This window comes from Puma concolor, chromosome F2 (assembly GCF_028749965.1).
Source record: "Puma concolor isolate L17-30 chromosome F2, mPumCon1.1.hap2, whole genome shotgun sequence".
Lineage (NCBI taxonomy): Eukaryota > Metazoa > Chordata > Mammalia > Carnivora > Felidae > Puma > Puma concolor.
Genome location: NC_141684.1, coordinates 18,215,381 through 18,238,872, shown reverse-complemented (window position 1 = coordinate 18,238,872; position 23,492 = coordinate 18,215,381). Strand labels below are relative to the sequence as shown.

The 23,492-nt window shown below is 39.6% G+C and overlaps 1 long non-coding RNA gene and 1 pseudogene across 1 annotated transcript in view; both read right to left on the bottom strand.

The window, feature by feature from the left end:
* The window catches only part of LOC147571864 (uncharacterized), a 95,263-nt gene that overhangs the window by 21,347 nt on the left and 50,424 nt on the right, over positions 1-23,492 (bottom strand). The window lies entirely within an intron of this gene.
* On the bottom strand, positions 16,014-17,589 carry LOC112859779 (metalloendopeptidase OMA1, mitochondrial pseudogene; annotated as a pseudogene).

Below are 23,492 nucleotides of genomic sequence, written 5' to 3'. Positions count from 1 at the left end.
TGCACTGCAAACTCTGCTTCAATTGTCACATCTCTGTCTCTGACTCTGCCCATACTACCTTCCTTTTATAAGGACCCTTGTGATTGCATTAAGCCCACCCAGGCAATGTGGGATACTCTCCCAATCTCAATATCCTTAAATTAATCACATTTATAAAGTCCTTTTCCTTTTTTGCCACGAAATATAAAATATTGATAGGTTTTGGGGATTAGAATGTGGCCTTCTTTGGGGGCCCATTATTCAGACTATCACACACACCAATAACTAATAAGTAAGATAACAATACTTATTACTTACAATAACAATAAGTAAGAAAAAATGAAATAACTTTCAAGAAAGAAATAACTTTGAAAACCATAGCTCTAAAGAATTTCTTCTGTTCCTTTTTTTCTCAAAAAAAAAAAAAAAAAAAAAAAGAGCAAAGACATGAGTATCTCTATAACACAATACGAGTTAAATATAAGATTTTAAGTTTCTTCCAGAAAGTAAATGACCTTTTGTCAAGTAAGGCATAGTTTTTAATTTCTAGTGTTGTCAAGGACAAACAAAAAGTCGCTTTGCTATATGAGAAAACTATTTAATACATACATAGGGAAGAACTTAGAAACACATTATCTGCCAAAAATAAAATTGCAATTTTAACCTACCAACTTGAAATTACACAGAAATTCTAAAAGTAATTTAAAATCATAAGCTGGGAAGGATTACAGGCAACATAATATCCTAAATGTGCAAGACAGATGCTTATTTGTGCCAGAGGTCAATGCTCAATTGTACTCTGTGTGTCATCAGCTGAGCCAGACAAAGGGGGGGATGCTCCAGTGGGGAGAAATGGAAGGGAAGAAGAAGATCAGATATTAAGATACACACAAAAAGGGGGGGGGGGGGGTCAAATAAATTAAGAGGATCTGTCAAAGAAACCAAAGAGGAAGAGAAAGAAAACAAAACAAACTGCCAATCGTTTTCTACAGGGGCAATTCCTGAGTGTGTAAAAACAGGTAAGAGCCCGACATTTGTTGGGCATTCTACCATGCATGTGACACAAATCCTGCATCATTTGATTTAATTCTTTTGGAAATCCTGCGGGGTAGACCCACACGTACCCATTTTATATAGGAGAATCCTAGAGAACAATATTCTGATGGGATGAAGCTCACATAGCAAATTTGGCAGCACAGAAAAAATTCTAATTCTGGGTCCTTTGCTTCAAGACCACTTCTTTCATGTGCTACATCCTGCTGCCTTAAATTTTCTGGAAAAAAAAAACATACTTCTTTCACATCAGAAGACCCAATGAAGACATAATATTTTTCTCAAGGTAACCAAAGTGAATTTTTTGGACTACTGTTAGAGATGATGTTGTAGATATGAGTAGATGGGGTACACTATATGTTTAAAAAGCTGACTTTTTCAGGGTACCTGGGTGGCTCAGTCGGTTAAGTGTCTGACTCTTGGTTTCATCTCACAGTTCATGGATTGAGCCCTGTGTTGGGCTCCATGCTGACAGTACAGAGCCTGCTTGGGATTCTCTCTCCCTTCCTCCCTCCCTCTCTCTCTCTCTCTCTGCCCTTCCCTTGCTCGCACGTGTCTGTGCACACATTCTCTCTCTCACACAATAAATAAATAAACTTAAAAAAAATCTGACTCTCTTGTCTATATTCTCAGAACAAAATGAAAACTAGTCGGTAATAAAACAAATAAAAAGCCTCTACAAAGTGCCAGGCACTGTTCTAGAAGTTAGAAATCCAATGATGAACACAGTACAGAGTTCCTGCTCATGTGGTGCTCATTGTTTAAGTGGGGAGCAAAGGCATTGATTATGTTAGAATTGATAATCAAGAGGGATGATTATTACAATTTTTGAATTGTAGTGGGTATACAGAGCTTAGTTTCTAGGGAATCAGAGATGGCTTCCAGAAGACATGGCATTTGGACTGAGACTCGAAAGATAGGCGTTAGTTAGGAGTCAAGGTACAGGTTTGCTAGGGGATATTATCTACTTAATACCTATATTTCAAGCATCCTTAGTTGAGTACCTAAAATATTTAGGTTTAACCTTCTTTTAAGTTTATTCATTTATTCTGAGGGAGACAATGACAGCATGAATGGGGGAGGGGCAGAGGGCTAATCCCAAACAGGCTCCGCGCTGCCAGCACAGGCGTGACTTGGGGCTTGATACCTCGAAATCATGAGATCGTGACCTAAGCCAAAACCAAGAGTTGGATGCTCGACCAAATGAGCCACTCAGGCGCCCCTAAAATGTTTAGTTTTAAATGATGATCACCATTCATGTGGGCAGGTAAGAGGGTATATAGTCACAAGCTACAAGGGTGTTGAAGCTGGGATGGGGGAAAAGCAAGGTTCTTTCCTGTGTCCTTGTATACCAGAGCTGGGGAGAGTGCACTATCAGAAACTCTGGGAAAAAAAAAACACCTGAAGTTTTTCTTTTTAAAAGCATAAAGAACTATGAACTTTGAGGCTCTCTAGCCCTTCAGCTCCATAAAACATATTTTCTTTCATTTTTATCCCCAGCGTGAAGCTCAGGGCTTAGCTAATGTTACTACGGCTTTCTTGTAGTGTTCCCCAATTGAACTTGTTGCAACGATGGAAATGTTCTATAAATCTGTGCTGTTCAATAGAGGAGCCTCTGGCCATAGGTGGCAAATTGGACCTTTGAAAAGTGGCCAGTGTGAGAAGCTGGATTTTTATTTTTATTCCATTTTAAGAAATTTAAACAAAAATAGCCTGTGGAACAGCACCAATCTACATCTACATCCCCACAGGGGATGACAGAACATGTCATTTCCAAGAAGAGGCTTAGGTTGAAAATATAAAAGTGTTCAGATGAGTTCATGGTTTTATTATTAACATATTTGCGGTTGAAATGAAAAGAACTATCATGTTCTCTCATAATAGATTTTAAGGTGCTAGAGTCAAGGACAGACTGTTACCTGGGAGAGCGAATATATGAGTCTTGTGGTAATTTATGAGGTCTAACACTTATCTAAGTGCCAGCAATGTGGAGTCATCTTGGATTAATTGCCATACAGACCCTCCACTTAGTATCCATACACTTATGGCAGGTCTTTCCATTTCTTTGTCAGTGTGCTAATCTGAAAAATGGGGATATTAATGAGCACAAAAAATAGCCTGTGTTACTGGATTAGTTCAGTATCTGTCATATACTACATGATGAGGAGTTGATTATCCTTTCCAGAAGCATCTAACTCATTTGGAAGAAGAAGAAGTTGAACTCATTTCACGTTGAGGATTCATTTATGGGTACTCTCTGACAAGTCAGTGAAACACACATAGGAGTGACTATTAAGATCCAGACTGTGAGAAAGAACAAGACAACTGGTTAATTTCATACTGTCCTGAAGAGCCAAAATGGAATAGCTGCACTTATCTATTACACATCATGACGGAAGTTAAGCTGCTGCTAATCCTTGGAACTATTCAGACTTTCCAAAGTGGGTGGGAGAATAAAGAAAGAAAGAGAAAACCCACACGGCTCTAGGTAAATCTTTGCAACTGTTTACAAGACAAAAAGGAACTCTCTATAGAAACCAAATATAAACAGCATATGTTATTAAACTCAAAACACATGAAAGAATAAAAGAAAGTCACATATATTTTTCAGTGTGACAGAGTCTGAGACAAGTTTTGGGGGAAGTTGAATAAGGCCACAAAAAAGGCCTTTGCTCCTTTCAAACATCATTAAAATACACTTCCCCTGCCTCCCCCAAAAAAGGATTTTGCCTCTTTAGTATGGATGCCACTCAGAAGCCCATAGAATACATTAAATTCTTAGAGCATACATCCATTGTCATGTGGTGGAAGGCAACTAGAGATGTATAATGTAAATTTATAACTGGATAATGAAGGTCTTTCCTGCTGAACCCCTGAAGCAGATGGGGGTTGTTCCCTGAAGTTACTGTTCATTTTAAAGGTTTCATTACAGTCCCTTCAAAGAGGATAGTGAATTTCATTTATTTTAGAGTTAGCTCTTATAAAAAAAAGTTTGTCGTCCTATCTATCTGTTTTCTACTGTTGGGTAACAAATCATCACAAATTTAGGGGTTGAAAACACACCCCCTTATTAGCTCACAGTTCGGTAGGGTTCTTTTTGCAATCTCACCAGGCTGCAGTTGGCTGACTGTATTCTCATCCGGGGTTTGAGATCCCCTCCAAGTTTATTTCTATTGCCGACAGAATTCAGCCAACAGCCATGGAGCTATGAGACTGAGTCTATTTGCTTTCTGGTTGTCAGCTTAGAGCCTCTCCCAGTTTTTTAAAGTCACCCACATTCTTTCTCATGTGCTGCACTCTCTCCCACTTCCTACCAGCCCTGGTGGGGCGTATTCTTCTCAAGCTCTGAGTCTCTCTCACTTCCTCATTCCACCACTGGCCAGAGAAAACTGTCTGCTTTTAAAGTGGCTTGTATGATTAGATTAGGCCCACCCTTATCTTTAGGTCAGCTCTGCCATATAACATATCGTCATTACCAGAAAGAGATCTCATCACGTTTATAGGTCCAAGGGATGAAGGCGTTGAACCTAGGGGGCCATTCCTGGAATTCCTCACCGCACTCTGTAAGGGACCCACAGGACATCTTCTGTTTCCTTCAAGTCATATCAGCAGCATTAAAATACTGCTTTTATTTAAATAAGCATTGCTAACATAACCCATTTTCCTGTCCCACACCATTCCCAGGAAGGTGAAGATTGGTTTCTGGGTTAGTTCCTCTGATTCTGAATATCCATTTAATAAAAATGTCCTGAGCCACACTAGGTGCCAAGACATGTGCTGGGTTCTTTGGATCCCAGTGTAAAGACGACAAGTTCTACTGCCCATAAAGAAGCTGTATTTGAGTGCAGAGAATGGATAAACAAACCACTATGATGTATGACCACATGTGGTAAGTGTTGTGCTGAGGGCGTGGGTGAAGATCTACCCGGTGCAGCTGCTAGTAGGTAACAGCACCTTTGATGCAATGTGATAGAATGTAAAATGTATACTCCTTGGAGACCACAGAAGAGATTCGTAGATGGGTTTCACCACTTAGTAGTTACTCAATCTTGGGATATTTGCTTAACCTTTTAGAGCATCAATTTATTGAAATATTTAGTGGAAGTAACCAAAGATACCTCATGAGTTTGTTGGAAGATTATAGGGAAAACAACATGAAAGCACACAAGTAGATCTTAACATGTATGTGTCTGTTTCTCTTTCAGAGAAAGTTTTTATAACCTCTAACTCAATGTCAGCCACAGCAGTTCAGGCAGAAGGTGAGCCAAACAAGCAGCTTTATTTTCAGGCTTCTGAGAGTCATGGGGAGGGTCTACCCCAGAAACTGTCCTATCACTTGGCCCCTCAGGCTTCCATATGTGGTATTTTGCCTAAGATTTAATGAAAGGTGCTATACAAATTGTTTTGCATATAGGTACAGAACAGTAAATACTCGCATTGTTTTGTCTTTCAGAAGCTTTCAGATTACTCACAGTTAATAAGCACCTAGCGTGTGATGACAACAAAGTTGAAATAATAACATACCAATTAACAACACAGATCTCAGAAAAAGGCTTAACAACAGTTGGTCAGTTCTTGTCTGTCAGATATCTCCCTGGAACTCCTATTTGCACTGTTGCTCTGCTTATCAGATTTTTCTTCAAGGGGAGATAAAAAGATATGTTTCACACATAATGTCTGAATGACTCCAGACTCTACATTCATGGGGCCTCAATCAATAAGATATTCATCAGTGTACATGTTCTTTCAAGTACTTTTCACTTGGGTTCTTTGGGAAATTGCAGAATTCATTCTACGGAAACAGGTTCCGCGTTAGGCTTAATTCTGAGAATTATGAACTTCCTGTGTTTATAGTAAACACTGGGAATTTGAGACAACTGGGCTCTTTGTCAATCTCATAATGAGTGACTTTGAAAAGGTGAACAGATCCAAATGTAAGATAAAGCCAGAAGAGCTGGATCATGTGTCCCAGTTGCCTAAACTTTGTCAATCTGTAAGAGTTAACTGTAAAGGTTATTCACAATTAACCACAGTGGGAAGCTCACAGTAACTTGTTGGTCATGGATTTAAAAACAACCTCAATCAGGGGGGAAAAAAATCTAAGATTTCAATGTTTCCACTCTCTTTCTTGATCATATTTTTTAAAAATAGAATTTTTAAAGCACAATACACATTATACGTGAGCCTCACTATACATTTTCAAGGATCCCTGTAACTTCATAGTAATCCCACTGATCTCTTTTATTCTACTTAATAGATGCTGTGTAACAGTTTAATAAAGAGCAGTTAAAGTAATCTGCCCTTCATTTTTCCACAGAGAAGGTAGGATATCTATCTATCTATCTATCTATCTATCTATCTATAATTATATATATATGCAACATATTTATACATATAATTATATGAGCTTTACCATATATCTAACTCCCTTGGAAATTTGCCCCAGATTATAGCAACACTTGGTTATAGCCACTCTGTTATCCGAGATTGAATATATCATTTGTGGTTTACATACGTCAAGAACTTCCTACTTCCTTTGTTCAATCTCACAGATTAGAACCACTTCATTGATAGGTAGAACATTTTCCCGTAAGTATCAGTACTAGTCACTATGAATGTAAAATGGAAAAAGGTAAAATATTTTAGGAAGACAGTGCATCATATAGCAAAATGTACTAGGTAATTTATCTGTGATGCAATTATTTAGCAATACCACAGATTTTTGATACAAACTGTATATGGGCAACATTTTTCCTTACCCATAAAATATGCAGTGATTCACTTTTCTAATAGACTTCACATTAACTGCAGTTATATATTTAAATAATTTTCATTTTCAGAAAAAAAAAAATGTCACAGCATTACTCTTCATCCTAAATCTTGGCAATTTCAACTCCTGTGTTTTTAAACAGTATCTCATAGCTTTATTTTCTATACTCCAGAAAAAAAACCTATAATTATTCACAAAACAGTTACAATAATCCTTTAGAGTAATTATTATTAATCTCCATTTTAGAGCTTATGCATGAAAGAAGTGTGATTCAAACATGTCTGTTTTATATTTCTTCCTCCTCTCTTTCCCCTATGCCAGCTAAACGTGGCAATAGCTAAGTTACTAAGCTACTCATAAATTAAGATCCCAGATATTTCAAACTTTGAAACCACATACATACACACTGCACACAAATCTTATTTTAGTTTCTTGGAGGAAGTGATTCCTGAGGTAGTTTTCAAAGTTTATATTTATGTTTAGATGGATTAAACATCTATCCACTAAAACTTTGAACTTTGTAGTTTGTCATATATTACTATGAGCATGTCAACATGTTCCAGTTTGAATTCTTAATTTTTTAAAATGTTTTATTTATTTATTTATTTATTTATTTATTTATTTATTTATTTATTTTTGAGAGAGAGAGAGAGAGAGAGAGAGAGAGAGACAGAGTACAAGCGAGAGAGGGGCAGAGAGAGAGGGAGACACAGGATTGGAAGAAGGCTCCAGGCTCTGAGCTGTCAGCACAGAGCCCAATGCGGGGCTTGAACTCATGAACCCCGAGATCATCACAAGATCATCACCTGAGCCGAAGTCAGATGCTTAACCCACTGAGCCATCCAGGCACCCTGAATTCTTAATTTTTAATTTCCAAACTAATAACCTTTCAGTTACTCAGAGACACTGATGATCTAGAACTACAAAAGGAAGAACATCAGTCAGTGTGTACTATGCTTTGAAATGAAATAAACAGAAAAAATTCTTCATCAAAGTACCTGGGTCTTCATAGGGCCCTTTTGTTGCCATAGGATAGGAGACGAATCTTGTGGTTTCAAAGATGTGTGGGAGGTGGACTCATTGACTCCAGAAAGGGAGGTAGTAACGGTAGAGAAAGAACCTCTCCACCTCAAGTGGTTGAAATTTTTTTTAATGTTTTTATTTATTTTTGAGAGAGACACACAGAGAGAGAGAGACAGAGAGAGAGAGAGAGAGAGAGAGAGAGACAGAGCATGAGTAGGGGAGGGGCAGAGAGACAGGGAGACACAGAATCTGAAGCAGGCTCCAGGCTCTGAGCTGTGGGCAGCTGTGGGCACAGAGCCGGATGCAGGGCTCGAACCCATGAACCGTGAGATCATCACCTGAGCTGAAGTCGGATGCTTAACTGATTGAGCCACCCAGACTCCCCTCAAGTGGTTGGCATTTTGTCAGTCCAGGTTGGGACTAGCGCATGAGAAGCTTCAGAGATGTGAGCAAGAAGAAATGGGCTTATTTTTAGTGGATAACTGTCCTCCAAGCAAAACAACTCCCCTGCAGGGTTAGGTGGAATAGTGGTTTGTGCCACAGATTTAGAACTTTGGGAACTCTTATTTTTAAATATTTGTGATTTTTATGATATTTATGAAATGAGTTGCCATATTCTTGAATCAATTATACGAGCTTTCTTACACAGCTTGTAGTGATTGAGCATGGCGGGGGGGAGGGGCTGCAACTGTTTCTCTCTTAACTCAGCCCAACTTCCCATTACTGATTTTTGAAAATGCCCTATGGACTCTCTAGTCATCAAATATTATTGAAACCCCATGTAAAATAACCAGAACATTTGTATTTACTTTCCATATGGATCATGCAGGGGTTTCCAAAATAATGCAAAATATATTTGGCTCGCTTGTTTTGCACTTTGTGAACCCAACGTTAAAACAAACCAACAAAAACTAACAATTTTTTCATAACATATAAACCTAGGACACAGCTGGCTTTGTCAATTAGGCCACTAATAAAGAAGAGATATGGAACCAAAAGCCCAAAGAACGGCTCTTCTTAGAAAACAAACAAAATGTTCAGCGAGCAAGTGGAAAGATGCAGGTCAGCAAAGCACTTGTAAAACAACAGTGTGGTGACCAAGGCCCTGCCTGGGGTCAGACAGACTGGGGCCTCAGAACCGCTCCACCCTATACTAGACGTACCTCTGACAAATGATTTGTCCTTTCCAAGCCCCACTGCTATTTTTTTCCATGTATAAAACAGTAATAATGGCAATTTTCATCCATTTACATTCCACATGTGTTGAGTGCCTATTATGAGCTACACCCTCTTCTGGTGCCAGGTAAACAGCAACGAATAGACAAGACTGTCTGTCCTTGTGAAAGTTACCTTTGGGTGGGGGTGAAAGAAAGATACACAAAAGAATCAAGTAGATGTATAATGTACTGAAAGATGAAAAAGAGTAAGATAGGGAGGATGAGGTAAAGATATTTTAGGTAATGTGGTCACAAAGAGCCTTAAGATTATGGTAACATTTGAGCAACTATTTTAAAGACCAGGGAGTATGTATACCTTTCCTGGGTGAAGATATCTGAGACAAAGAGAATGTGGATCCACGTTTGTGGCCCCCAGGCTGCTGTTCCTTAAAATAAGAACACTTTGCTCTCAAATGCCAAGTCCCATTAGGGTCAACGCCTCAGGGAGCCTGGATTTGAGGTTGTGTGTCCAGTAAGGGATGGGGGAGGGGGGGCTCTGTATGTCAAAAATACAGCATGCGGGAGTTAGAAGAAAAATTCATGGCAGGTGACCAATAGCCATCATAGGCATCGTAGCACAGAAACAGTTTACAAATACTATTTCAGAAATGGAAAAATGGGATTTGAAATTCTCTGATTGGCAGTTCTCCTAAAGGATAAATCAATCATGAGAACAGGAAAAAGAAGAAGAAAAAAATCTTGTAATGTTATTCTAAATGAGTGTTTAAAATTACACAGAATCACAAACACTGGACACTGGTGACGCTTTTCCCAGGTTATATATATGCTAAGAAAGGTCACATTCTAGGATATCTAGTTTATGACTATTATGTTGAATATTAAGCTGATTATTAAATAGGCCTGTAGGATCTAGTCATGTTTCATTATTTACCTTCACTTTTAAAAAATGTTTATTTATTTATTTTGAGAGAGAGTGAGCATGAGTGGGGGAGGGGCAGAGAGGGAGAGAGAGAACCCCAAGCAGGCTCCACGTTGTCAGTGCAGAGCCCGATGTGGGGCTCAATCCCACAAACCACGAGATCATGACTTGAGCCAAAATCAAGAGTCAGACACTCAACCGACTGAGACACCCAGGTGCCCCATACCTCCACTTTGGATATGTAGAGAAAGCTTACGAATTACCCCAGCCTTACTTATAAGCATCTAATAAACTAATTTGGCTATTTCTCAACTGGTTATTTAATGGGAAACTTCTATGAATCATTTGATAAAACAAATCAGTCTCAAGTCCTCTGAATACTTAGATATTTGTATATTGGATTTTTTTAGTATAGGAAAAACCTGTTTCTTCTCCAGCAGGAAGGACAACTCAGTGTCGCAGAAAAAGAAAGCTGGTCACTTTATTTCTTCCCTTCACTGTCTCCTGCCCAGCCTAAGCTTGCGTGGCCCATGGAGGAGCTAAGCTGAACGCTGTTAGAACACCTTGAGTATATCACCAGGGAAGTGAGTGAGGACCGATCTGCTGACCATTTCAGCCTTGTCACAAAGCCACCCTGCTGACACAGAGAGGATAGATAAGCAGCCCAAACTGACCATGACCCTGGGAACACAGAGGAAGGCTGCCCCACCTCTCCGTCACCCATGAATCTGTAGTTAACCTTTGTATATAAGTGTTGAAAGCTTGTGCTTTATGGAATTCACAGGCATCATTCTCCCAATTTCTCCCAAATTCACTAGCTTTAGCGGGTGAGCTTTATGGTGAAATTAAGGCATTGGCAGACCATGTCATTACACTGATGAAATCTTCTAAATATAGCTCTAAGATTTAAGAATAGCGTTCATGCATAATTCTTATAACCTGGAATGATAGAAATAAACGAAAACTGGAGTAATATCATAAAGACCAGGCTAATGAATGGAAGGTGGCCTCTCCATGGTGGCTCATTTAAGACCCAAAAGTGGCGTGGATGGATGCTATTATTAAATATACAAATCTGTTTATACAAATAATTGTTATGGCATCTTTAATAACACCAGTATTATAGTTTTGCCCACGTCCTAAAGATGTGTATACTTATTTTTCCTCACTAACCAATATATGTCCCGATAAAAAATTAGAAACAAGGCCCTAATCCTGAATCTATTCATTGCTCTCAGCTCATCCTAAACATGGCCTCCCAAGGAAAAACTACAAATAATCATGTTGATCCTCAACATCCTCCATTAACATTATTTTCCTTCATTTCCTGTTGGTGCTTATACATATGCCTTTGGTCTTTGCGATGTGTTGTCTATCAAGAGGAATTTGCAAACCATTCATGAAATTTAGTCAAAGATGTGTTAAAAATGTGACTAGTACCAGAAATAAAGATTTCAGAAAATATTGGGGAAACATAGGATAAAAGAGAGAGCACAGAGAAAAAGGTAGGTATCCACTTTTCTTTGCTTCTCTACATAGTCAGGAGAAACAAGTATTTTCCTGGAGTGATGATAGACAAAAGAACACTTTTCAATTATGTCATTTATGCCTTTTTCATAACTCTATTCATCACTTGGCTTTGTTTGTATGCATATGTGCATGTGTTTTCTCTTTTGAATAAATTAGGCCTAGAAAGCAAGGAGAAAGAGGGAGGCAGTGACACTGCCCAGGAAGGCGCAGAGAAAGTTTAATGGAGCAGGCGATGCTTGGGCTGGAATCTAAAAGACCAGTGCTCTAACCCCTGAGCTATGGCACCAACCACGCTTGGGTTGGAATCTAAAAGATGATGCTTGTGGTTGGATGAAAATGGGGAAGGAAAATCAAGGCAGACGGAATAGAGGTTGCAGAGGCAAAAAAAAAAAAAAAAAAAAAAAAAAAATAGTGACATTCTAGGCTTGCCTTGAAAAGCCGTATAAGTGGAGCCTTAAAGTATGGCTTTTAGCTTGGCAGTGAGGAGAGGGATAACTTTCCATCTTGAGTTCCACCAAAGAAGATTCTGAGGCAAAGATAGTGGTGCACATGGTTTACTGGACAAGAGATCTCAGGAAAGTCATTTAAGGGAAGATGGGAGTAAACGGGGAAGGGGGGGTGGCGCACAGAAAGGTGAGGTATGTAGCCATTTATCGCTGTGGACAACTGGAATCCTGTGAGGACACTTTGGAAGAGTATGTAGAATATACTTCAGAGTTTCCCAGGGCCTGAGCAAGCCGGGACATTCATTGCCCAATTCCTCTGTCATCATTGGAGGAAAGCACTAACTCCGGCTTGTTTTCTGCACGCACTAAGTATTGTGCCGCCATCCAAAGAAGCCCTTGGTCGGAGTCATAGGGGCTTGTAGTGAGAAGAAGCTTTCTGTGGTTAGCAGTAAACCTGAGGTGATAAAAGGAGGGCACCAACTTTCTGCCCAGCCTTCTTTCCTACTCTCTTAATGCTGTTCTCACATTATCCTCTCCATGCCAGCCTTCTCCATTACTTAGGAATGGCTCCATTAGGGCTCAGTTCTGCATGGTAACCCGAGATAAGAGATGTTCCCCTCAGCTCCTGGAACAAACTAGTCTCTTGGGGGAGAGGTGGAGAAAATAACAGTGTTATTTATATACTCTACACCCCCAGTCCACAAATTCTTTTGACTTGATATCCTTCTACCAGATCCACCCAAAGATCTATTGGTTGTTGACGTACTAAAATATTTAGTGAATTAGAAACAAGTAGAATAAACTCTTCCCTTCCAGAAGAGCCCAGAGTCTGAGAACTTCCTTTCAATGAGGTTTTTGACAATCTTCTTCAAAACAATCGTGGTCAAACTCAGGAGCCCAGGTGTGTGGCCCACCTAAAGACTTAGGTATTTTATACTATTTTTAGATTAGAAAATGGAAGGGAGAATTTACATTAGCTTCCAAAATTTTTAAAATTCTCCTTCCTAGTTAAAGTGGGTTCGGAAGATCCTGTCTCCATATTCCTTGACTAAAAAGACACTAAGCCTTTTTTTTTGCCCTGAGACATTTTTGCTTCAATAAATTACAGTTATTTGTTGAGTACCAATGGCTTCCTGTTACAGTTAAAGAAAATCTAAAATCTGGGGTGCCTGGGTGGCTCAGTCGGTTAAGCGTTCAACTTCGGCTCAGGTTATGATCTCACAGTTCATGGGTTTGAGCCCCATGTCGGGCTCTGTGCTATCACCTCGGAGCCTATGGCTTGCTTCGGGTTCTGTGTCTTCCTCTCTCTCTGCTCCCCACCACCTCGTACCTATCTCTCTCAAAAATAAATAATAAACATTAAAAGAAAGAAAGAAAATCTAAAATCTAAAATGACCTGCAAAGCTCTGGCCCCTCCTGCTTGTCTGACCTCAAGTTAGGCCAATATGAGCTTACTCTGGTCTGGCCACGCTGTTCCCTTAACATGGCAAAGTCCTTAGGGATTTAGATGTTCACTTTGCTATACTTGAAATCTCCCCACATTTTCGCTTGTCTAACTTTCTCATTTTATTTACATCTCTGGTTAGATGTTACTTTATCCGAGATGTTTCCTAACCTTCTGTTTTGAAATGTCACCATGTTTTATCTTTATCCCTTTAGACTGCTTCCTGGTTTGGTCACTTTATTTTTGTTCACAGATCATCCCTAGTGCCTGGTACACAGAAGGTGCTCAATGAACATATGCCAAATGAATAAATGCCTTGGGGTCACAGGATTGTCAGACACTTTTTTTTTTTTTTTTTGGTCCATAATATTTTAATGCTTTTCCACTTTTAATTTTTTTTTTCAACGTTTATTTATTTTTTTGGGACAGAGAGAGATAGAGCATGAATGGGGGAGGGGCAGAGAGAGAGGGAGACACAGAATCGGAAACAGGCTCCAGGCTCTGAGCCATCAGCCCAGAGCCCGACGCGGGGCTGGAACTCACGGACCGTGAGATCGTGACCTGGCTGAAGTCGGACGCTTAACCGACTGCGCCACCCAAGCGCCCCTGCTTTTCCACTTTTAAATACTGGTTCCAATTTTGTGATTGCAACATTTGGGATGACAGGCACTTTCATACAAATAAAATTTAAAGGAAAAAAGATCTTAGACGGATTGCAAGGATTATATTCTTATGGAGAAAAAATAGCATAATTTTCCTATCTGCAAGGAGAAAGTTGTTTTCATTAGGGAAGTCGAAATTTATAGGGAAAGGCTAAGGTTGTATTTATTTGAGGACTAGTGATTGACACAGTCATACTTTTCTATGTGCTTATTTTGTTTCCTTTTTTTGTGTTAAGTGTTTCCCTCTCACTCCAAGACGTGGTATATAAGGTTATCCTGACTCCTAATGAGGGCAGGGCAAGGTATTAGTTTCACTTTGTTCAAGTTCTTGCCTTCAGGCAAGGATTTGACAGCATTCATTAAGGTAACAATCTTCTGAATCAGTGTGATTCATTTGGTGTTTTATTTGCCTGTTTTGTTTACATGAACACAGTAAGAGCGGCTGATTAACACACAAAGAACTTTTTAATGTGTGGTTAGTAAGATAGTCTGAAATGATATTAAGACAAAAGGAAAAAAAAGCCTTTAAATGGAGATTTTGTATATCCTCAGGGGTTATAATTTCGACTTTTGTGTGCCAGAAATATCAAATTGCCTTTATTAGCTTGCTTAAAGATAGCAAGAACCAATAAATATTGTTTACTTCTCCAGGTTTGGTCTGGCCTTCCTATCACTGCAGAGATACCTGTTTTTGTTTGTTTAAATTCTGAGATCCCCTAGCTTGTCTATGCTTCTGTCCTGAAAGAAGGAGACTATTTAACTTCCTGTAAAGCTGAGGTCCCTTTAATCACAGACCGGATAACAGACCAGTTACTGTGGAAGACTTTTAAGGTACCAAGTCTCACTTTCAATTTAGCTATATTATCTAGAATTTCTAAAATAAACACGTTTCTCCTGCACATAGAAAAAACACACACATTTATATATATAACACACATATATTAATTATAATATATATTATATGTATGTATATATATAATGCATATATATAATATATATATTATATGTGTGTGTGCGTGTGTGTGTGTGTGTGTGTGTGTGTGTGTGTGTATGTATAAAGAAAAGATGTAGGAATGATGTTTCCCCTTCTGGGCACAGCATTTGAGAGAGAACAGCTACCATCCATTGAAAAGTAATGCAGGAAGAATTGGCAAACAAAAGACATAAGGAAAAACAGGTTCTGTTACGAACTCCAATTAAATGATAAATATGGTGTCTGGAAGTAGTATGGTTTCAACGAGGTGGTCTGATAATTGATTAAAAGACTTGATCATAAATGTTTTCTTCAGTATCAAGCCAGTACCCCAAGGCATCTTCACTTTAATTCCATTTGTGCGCCACGCATATGGCATACTCCCCACGGAGGCTAAGTGCCGAGCTGTTTGATTTTTCACAGCCACTGAGAAACAGGATTTCTGCAAGAATGGGTGGCTTTCTGGTTCACTTTTCCCCACAGACTTAGTAAAATCACTCGCACACAGTAGAGATGCAAGAATGATTTTTTAAAAAATGCATAATATGAATGTATTCTGTGATATTTTCCTCATTGAAGATATTTTAAAGTGAACTAAAATAGCTGATGTTACATGAAGCAGAAATACCTACCAGAATTTAGATAATGGTAATATACATGATTTGACCCCCAAATATCCATTTTGGCTTTCATTTCAAACAGCTTTTTTTTTTTTTAAAAGTAATATAAAAATGATAGATTGCTGCACTCCTTATATTTCCTTCATCTGAAAAATTTTAATTCAATCTCCAGTTATTTTCTCAACTAAATATGTTAACAGTATTTGCTCTTATTATTATTTTTTTTAATTTTTAATGTTAATTTTTGAAAGGCGGTGGGGAAGGGCAGAGAGAGAGAGACAGAATGCGAAGCAGGCTCCAGGCTCCAAGCTGTCAGCACAGAGCCAACCGGGGGGCTTGAACTCATGAACCATGAGAAAACGACCTGAGCCAAAGTCAGAGGCTCAAATGACTGAGCCACCGAGGCACCCTTGCTCCTATTTTTGAATGGGAAGAGTATCCATTTTCTGTTTCTTAATGGTAATATTTAGGTCTTCTTTCTCTGATTTTCCAAGAAAATGGTTCATGCTGAGTTCAAATAGTAATTGAGCCCCGTCCAGAACGTAATGGGCAATTACAGATCTCTCTAATTTTGAGAGCCTGTGATATGAGTCTATCCAAGTGATCAGCTCCATACCTACGAGAAGAGCGTGCGGATAACCATTCTGGCCACTTGGGACTACCCTGAAATCTATCTGCAAATTCCATCCCCTGCCAAACACTAAAATGGCTCTGATGCCCACATAGGCCTCTGCAGCAAGCTAGAATCCAATCTTGTCAGCTTCAGCCTCTGGTGGTCTGCTGTATGGTCTATCAAGCATACACTCAAGAAATTTAGACTGTCACTACTGTCCCCAATGTGCCAAACTATCTCAAGAACAAATGGCCCAAATCATTGTGAGAAAAATCATACTTAAATCCAGTAAATCAACCAAACTAGGCTTTTCTACAGCATGCCCAAGTACTGCGTGGCTATTTCAGGGCCCAGAAGAAAAGCAAGTTGATGAATGTCAGTTACACTATTCAAAAGCCCAATGAAGTTAAACACTCGTCCATTTGGAATCACAAAGGCAATGCTCACTTCGCAGCACATATACTAAAATTGGAATCACAAAGGCATTTATATCCGAGAAATCAACCAGTTGAATAATCCAATAGATCTCAGAGACCCTGGGGTATCTTTATTATGGTCAATTACATAATAAACCACTTCTTTTTAACAGTCTGCCATTGGATATCTTTCTCGGTTTGCATATCATTTAAAAGTTCTTCCATCCATGCTTCATATTCCAGTTCTGATAAAAGTCTGAAATGTTCTTTTCTCAAAAATAATAGCTTGCCCTTTCCTATGTTGGACTCACTTCCAGGGGAGTAAAAGAAAACACTACAAATAGCAATCCAAAACTAGTCAACCCAAAGAATAACTTTCATTTTTCCCCCTTCCTTACACTTTCATTAAATAGTTCTTTCTCCTTAGGAGGGAGCGCTTACCACCATTTCCATACGCCCCAGCATGTTTACAATGATCTCCAAGTAGTTTCTGCACTGGTTTAAGAATTATCAACAGGAGAGGAACCAGTGCCATTGAAACGGTAAAGAAGTGTAGAAACTCCTAATGTCTCTTAAGAGAGAACCCCTAGAGGACTCAACACTGATAAGCAGGAATGACTGAAACTTCTTTGAGCAGTAGCTGCCTGGAACAAGAGTCATTCCATGTTGTGTGTTGTTGGGTAAACATCCAAATGTCCTTACTTTTGGTACTCCAGAGGCATCCTGTTCTTTTGTTATTGAAAGCCCTATAAAAATCAAAGTTTCCAGGCAGAAAAGCGAATCTGTCACACTGATTTGCTTCCAGGCCCTGACACTTATTTACTATGTGGTTAATTTGTATTTGATGATAGTCCAGTGAGGTTATGTACAGCTACTGTGTTACATTTTCTCCAGTTGGTCAGTGAATTATATCAGGAAAAAATGCAATTCAGTAGCGGACTGCAGGCCATAGATGAAGGTCATCTTTGCTCGATTATCTAGTCGTGGCAAATTAAAGATGATTAGATGACTCCTTCCAATTAGTGAATGTGTTTCTTTGCTTGCTTTTCTGAGTTAGTAGGTATTGCAATTGCCTATATCCTTTTTCTTCCCAACTATAAACTCAATGAGAGAAAGGATTATGACTTGTTACTATTAGAACATCAACACCAGGGACAATACCTGCAAATAACAGATGCTTTGTAAGTATGCTGAAGGAAAGAATACACGAGCCAGCAAAACTGTTTCAAATGCCCACTAGAACACCCTGGTGAAATCAATTAGCCTTGATCCAGAAATCAAAAAGTTCAAGGCACAATGCAGTTCACTTTCATTAACTATCCTTTCATATCTCTTGAACATTCTGAGCCTCAATTTCCCTGTCTGAAGAATGAGCAGAAATTAATCCAACAAGCCCTTCTGAGACTTGTGTGGTTCTCTTAAAATAACGTAGATGAAAGCGCTGTGAGTTATAAGCCGCTGCATAAATGTATGATCAGACATGGCATGTCACCCTGACACGGATCAGGGAAATAATTTAGGAAGTGAGTGGGGGGGTGTAAGAAGGTGGAGAATGCTTAATTTGCCAGAATTCTCTGGGGAGTATGGAATATGGTTGTAAGAAACATTTGATACATTACTTGAGGTACTGAGTGAGATCTTTTACCACTCCTACCCCAAGAGGCATGCTCCACTTTCAAATAATGCTGAATGAAGCTTTCTTCTAAGAATGAGCTCTCCACTTAACTGCAGATTTTTGAATACAGAGTGGGACAGAAGTATGGAGCAGAGGGGCACTGCTTGAAGCACAGAGGATGATTTCCCTACGCCAGCAAACTTCCCTGAAAATTAAAGAGACAATCATTTATTTCTTTAAGACTTTGAGATGATGCTTGCCTATCAAAGATAACAAAGCAAAAGCCTGTCTGGGATGTACACATATTGTACATCCAGCCTCATGTATAATCACATCAGAATCATATTGGACCTAGAGAAACTCCAGACTGTGTATCGTGAAGTCAGAATACATTAATGTAGGAGGGATCAAGCTCAATCTTAGCCAAAAAGTTAATCTCAAATGGCAATGTTGGGACAGACCTGGAGTCAGAACCCAATATTCTACCTCCCGGTGTACTAAACGTTTTACAAGTGATTATATTTTAAGCATTGATTCAAAACCATTGAACAGATTGGTGGTTTGTGCCACATTTTTCCATTCTCCCTCTCCAAATGGATGGCCTACATTCAAACCAGGCGGATGAAAACTGGTAACAGCTTGCTAATGGATGTCAGAATCTTAACTCATTTTATTCAAGTGTTCCTTCATTTATTCCTTAATTCATCAAACATGTATTAGATGCCTAAATGGTCCAAGCATCTGGAGTTGCATAGGGAATTATAGTAAATACAAACAAACATTGTGTGTATGTGTGATCTGAAATGTTTACTAGTTGTGGTATGAGAGAAGAAACATACCATTAAAATAAAACATTTGGCTCTTGGGCTAATTGCCAAGATGTTTGAAAAAAAAAAAAAAAAGCAACCATGTCCATTTTCTGTGTTCCTCATCATGACTGTGTTAATTCAAGAATATAAAGCCGCCACCAGAGATTTGACTGCAGTATTTCATTTCTCTTACACAAATTAAATAGAATACTGACATCCAAATTATGCCTATTTTCACCTTAATGCTTTTGCAAGATCACCTGAAAACTTCAAAGCAGTTTGAAATAGACTCACCTATATATTAGTTAATTCGGCAAACATGTATAATACCTCTCACGTTCCAGGAACAGTGAACATGTACTGGGGAGTACAGATATAAAACTGCTCCAAAAGAACTCGTCATTTGAAAACAAGTAGCGGTTGAATAAATAGCTTATAATTCAGCACGACAGTACAACTCATGCAAGATACAGAGAATGCACAGAGGTACATGGAGGAGAGTGAGGTTCATTGGACTTGGGTGTTCAGAGGTTTCCTGGAGAATGCTAAGTTTAAGTTACATTTGGAAGGAAGGATAGGGGGTGAGGGTAGAGATGGGCATGTCAGAATGAAGGATCAACATTCGCTGAGGAACAGAAGCCTATAACAAATTGTGTGCCCTGGAAAATACAACCAACTCATGACTACGGGAGCAAAATACACAAAACTAATTATGATAAAGTTGTTTTTTAGATATTACTAACTTCCATAAGACAAACCCTTGGGCTGTATTAGTTGAAATTTTTACAGAGTCTTCCACATTCTCTGTCTCTCCGTCAGACTGTTACTTTTGTGATCATATAGTTATGATATGGAAAAATGGCCAGCCAAATGCACAACTGACTACATGATGGCAAAGACAGAATTGGGACACCACTCTGAAATACCTTTCTACGGCCACCGAAAGATTTGTCTAAGGTCCGGATCCCTCCTTGCCATCTCCTCCCTAGCATCTTTTATTTGCTAGTAAGTTTTTCATCCCTTCTTAACTCTCCTTCCTTGCCCCTCCCCCCTCCCCCTGTCCTCCTTCTCTTCTTCCTCTTCCTCCTCCTTCTATGAGTCTACAACCTTCTATGTCTATGACTGCATCCCAAACCTACACTTCCGTTTGTAAAGTGCTTTTAAATCTATGTTTCCAGAATTCTTCAGAACATCCTGTGGAGAATCCTTGCGGAAGTCTGGGCCAGTGGCAACACAGATCTTTGACAGATTCACATAGCTCTGCTATTTAAATTTGGGCTTTCGGCAAGATTTCAGGTGAAAAAAGAGTTCTTATCCTTCTTTAAATTTTAAAATTACTCCCCTTCTAGTATGACTCTCATCTTTTGAAGATAAACTGAGGCAAATAGAGGAGTAGTGACAGTATTGATATTGTGCAGCTATCTAGACAGAATGACACTCAAATATGGGTCTTTTGTTCTCAGATGCTCATCACATTAGATGGTTCCAGGCAAGGGGTCTTTTCTACCACCTCGCCCACTGCAGGGAAAGAAATCCCTGTCTGGGAACTGTAACAACAAGAGGGTCACCGTGCTCCGTGTTTCTCCTTAAGTATAGACCTAACTGGCTCCTAACCTCCTTTTAGCTTTCATCAGAAACCCTCTGTCCATAACTTTCCACATTTAATTCAGTGTGAAGACGTTAATTATGAATTTACTACATTTATTATGCTCAGTCTTGGAAATACAAGGTTAAAAGTATATGTGTAGTCTTTGAACTGGAGTTTCTCATCGACTTCTCTGGGGATGGGAGACACGGACACGCACGCAGAGGACTCCTTCAATGAAGGAGGCATGTTGTTATGGGTTGAATTGTGTCCCTGAAAAGATATGTTGAAGTCCCAGTCCCCAGGGCTCCAGAAAGTGCCTTTGTTTGGAAATGAGATCGTTGCTGATGTGACTCGTTAAATTAACATGGAGTCACGCTGGAATAGGGTGGGGCTCTAATCTCACATGATGTGCCCTTATGAGAAGATGGTCACGTGAAGACACAGAGACACAGGGAGGGAGAGCACCATGTGACATGGAGGAGAGACTGGAGTGGCACATCCACAGTCCAAAGAACACCAAAGATTGCCAGCCATTATTAGGAGCTGGGAAAATGGAACAGATTCTCCCTCAGAAACCTAAGGACTCAACCTGATTTCCATTCCCTGATTTCAGAGTTTTAGCTTCCAGAACTGTGAAACAATAAACTATTGCTTTAAGCCACCCGGCTTGTGGAACTTCATTATAACAGCCACAGGAAACTGATACAGCTGCATAAAGTTCACAGGTGAACAAGTCATTTTCCAGTCAGCTGTGTGTGTGGCACACCTGTGGGAGTAGGTGACATTTTAGTTGGATGCTCAGGGGTAAGTTGGACGGGTCCGGAGGGAAAAGGGAGGGTAGGCGTCCACAGCAGAGGAGAAACAGAAGCAAAGGACAAGATTTGGAAAGACCTTTTGGCATCTGAACAATGCTGAGGAGTCCTGCACAGCCCCAGCGTGGAACATGAGGTGCTTTGGGCAAAGCTGTTGCAATGCCCTTTTGCAACAAGAGTTTACTTAAATAAATAAAAAAGAAACAACTTCAAGTTTTGAAATCACTGTGTGTGTGTGTGTGTGTGTGTGTGTGTGTTTAAATATGTATCTATCCCCAGATGGTTTTCCTTTCTTTCTTTTAATTTCTTTTTAATTATGGCAGCTATTCTCCAAACATGTTTTTGTTTATCTCAAACTAAGTATACAGTTTCAACATATGGAGCATATTTTGTTTTACTTCAGTTTATCTTAAGAAATCAGCTTTCCTAACTCTTGTTGGCAGTGGACCCAAATGATTTCTTACTTTTTATTTCCCCCTTTACTTTCTCCTCTTCTTTCTTTCCTTTCAATTATGATTTATCTGTATCTCTCTCCCTCTCATTTTCTCTCCCTTCCTTCTTCCCTTTTTTCCTCCCTCCCTCCCTCCCTCTCTCCCTCCCTTCCTTTCCTTCCTTCCTTCCTTCCTTCCTTCCTTTTTCCTTCCTTCCTCCTTTCCTTTCCTTTCCTCCATGCCTCCCTTCCTTCCTTCCTTCCTCCCTCCTTCCCTTCCTTTCTTTTTCCTTCTGGAATGTCACAAAAGGTGTCTGATGTTGATGAACTGGTTCAATTAGTGGCAAAAACCAACCATTCCTTGGCTTGTGGATATTTAGTCAGCCTAGAACATACACAAATTAGAAATAATGTGAATAAACAAGCCAGCAGTAATATTTGCTCTTATGTTTATAGTACCACGAACCTGGTAGTCAAGTCTGTTCATAATCTCAACCCAAAGTTTCTTATCTACCTTGTTGTGCACGATGCTTTTCCAACACTGTGTATTCGCCTTCTTTGTTTCTTTCCTCAGAAAGCTCATTTTCATCTTCTCAGTCTATTGCACTCCACTCACCCTTCAAATTCCAGTGCATGTGTCCCTCCCTTTGACACATTTTATGATGCCCCCTGACAGAATTAATCCTATTCTCCCCTGCATGCTCCCAGAGCTCTGTATATCCCTCTATCCTTGCTTTCCTGTGATTGGAATTTATTTTCATACCTGCCTCCTCCACTAAACTGTGATCAAAAAATAGTTTCTCATTGCTCTGAAGTCTTCAATCTAGCAGAGCAGAGGCACAGAGTAAGCACTCCGTAAGTTCTCACCGGAGACATGTTGGAGTGAAAAGGGATTGCAATCCTTCTACAAGGAGTAAAAAGCTTGTCTTTAATATCCTTGCAACACCTCTGAAACCATATGCACACTTCCCAATTTGAAGAGTGCTGGGAATGTCAGGAACTGGGCACTTGAGGCAGAAAGCCACCAGGAATGCTGAGCCTAAGACTTTAGGGAAACTGATCCTTTCTTGGTATGTACATTCATGTAGCAGAAACTGGGCATTAAGTAGACTTCACATGTAGTATGGAAGCACAGTGATACAGTCAGGAATGTTTCTGCAGTGACACTATACAAAAGCGTTTACCACTTAAGCCAATGCTAAAGACTATTGCTGAGATGGCTTCTGAGGGTAAGTGTGCGGTAATGACTTGTGAAGTCTGCTGGAAGCATGAAAAGAAGAAGTAATGGCACGTGTGAGGCATACTTAGCTTGTCTGTACTCCACTAAAACAAAGCCTGTGTCTTTCATCTTAAGACCTCCAGAACCTTATTTGACACATTGAATATGATCTACATGGGGCTGTTGGAAGGAAGGAAGGAAGGAAGGAAGGAAGGAAGGAAGGAAGGAAGGAAGGGAGGGAGGGAGAGAGGGAGGGAGGGAGGGAGGAAGGGAGGGAGGGAGATCGTCTAACCTCATAAATAGCACACACAAGAAATTGCCAGCTTCATAGGTACAGGTCTATAATTCCTGCACCCCACTATTATTATCAAGTCTTTCCAATGGCCTTGTGAT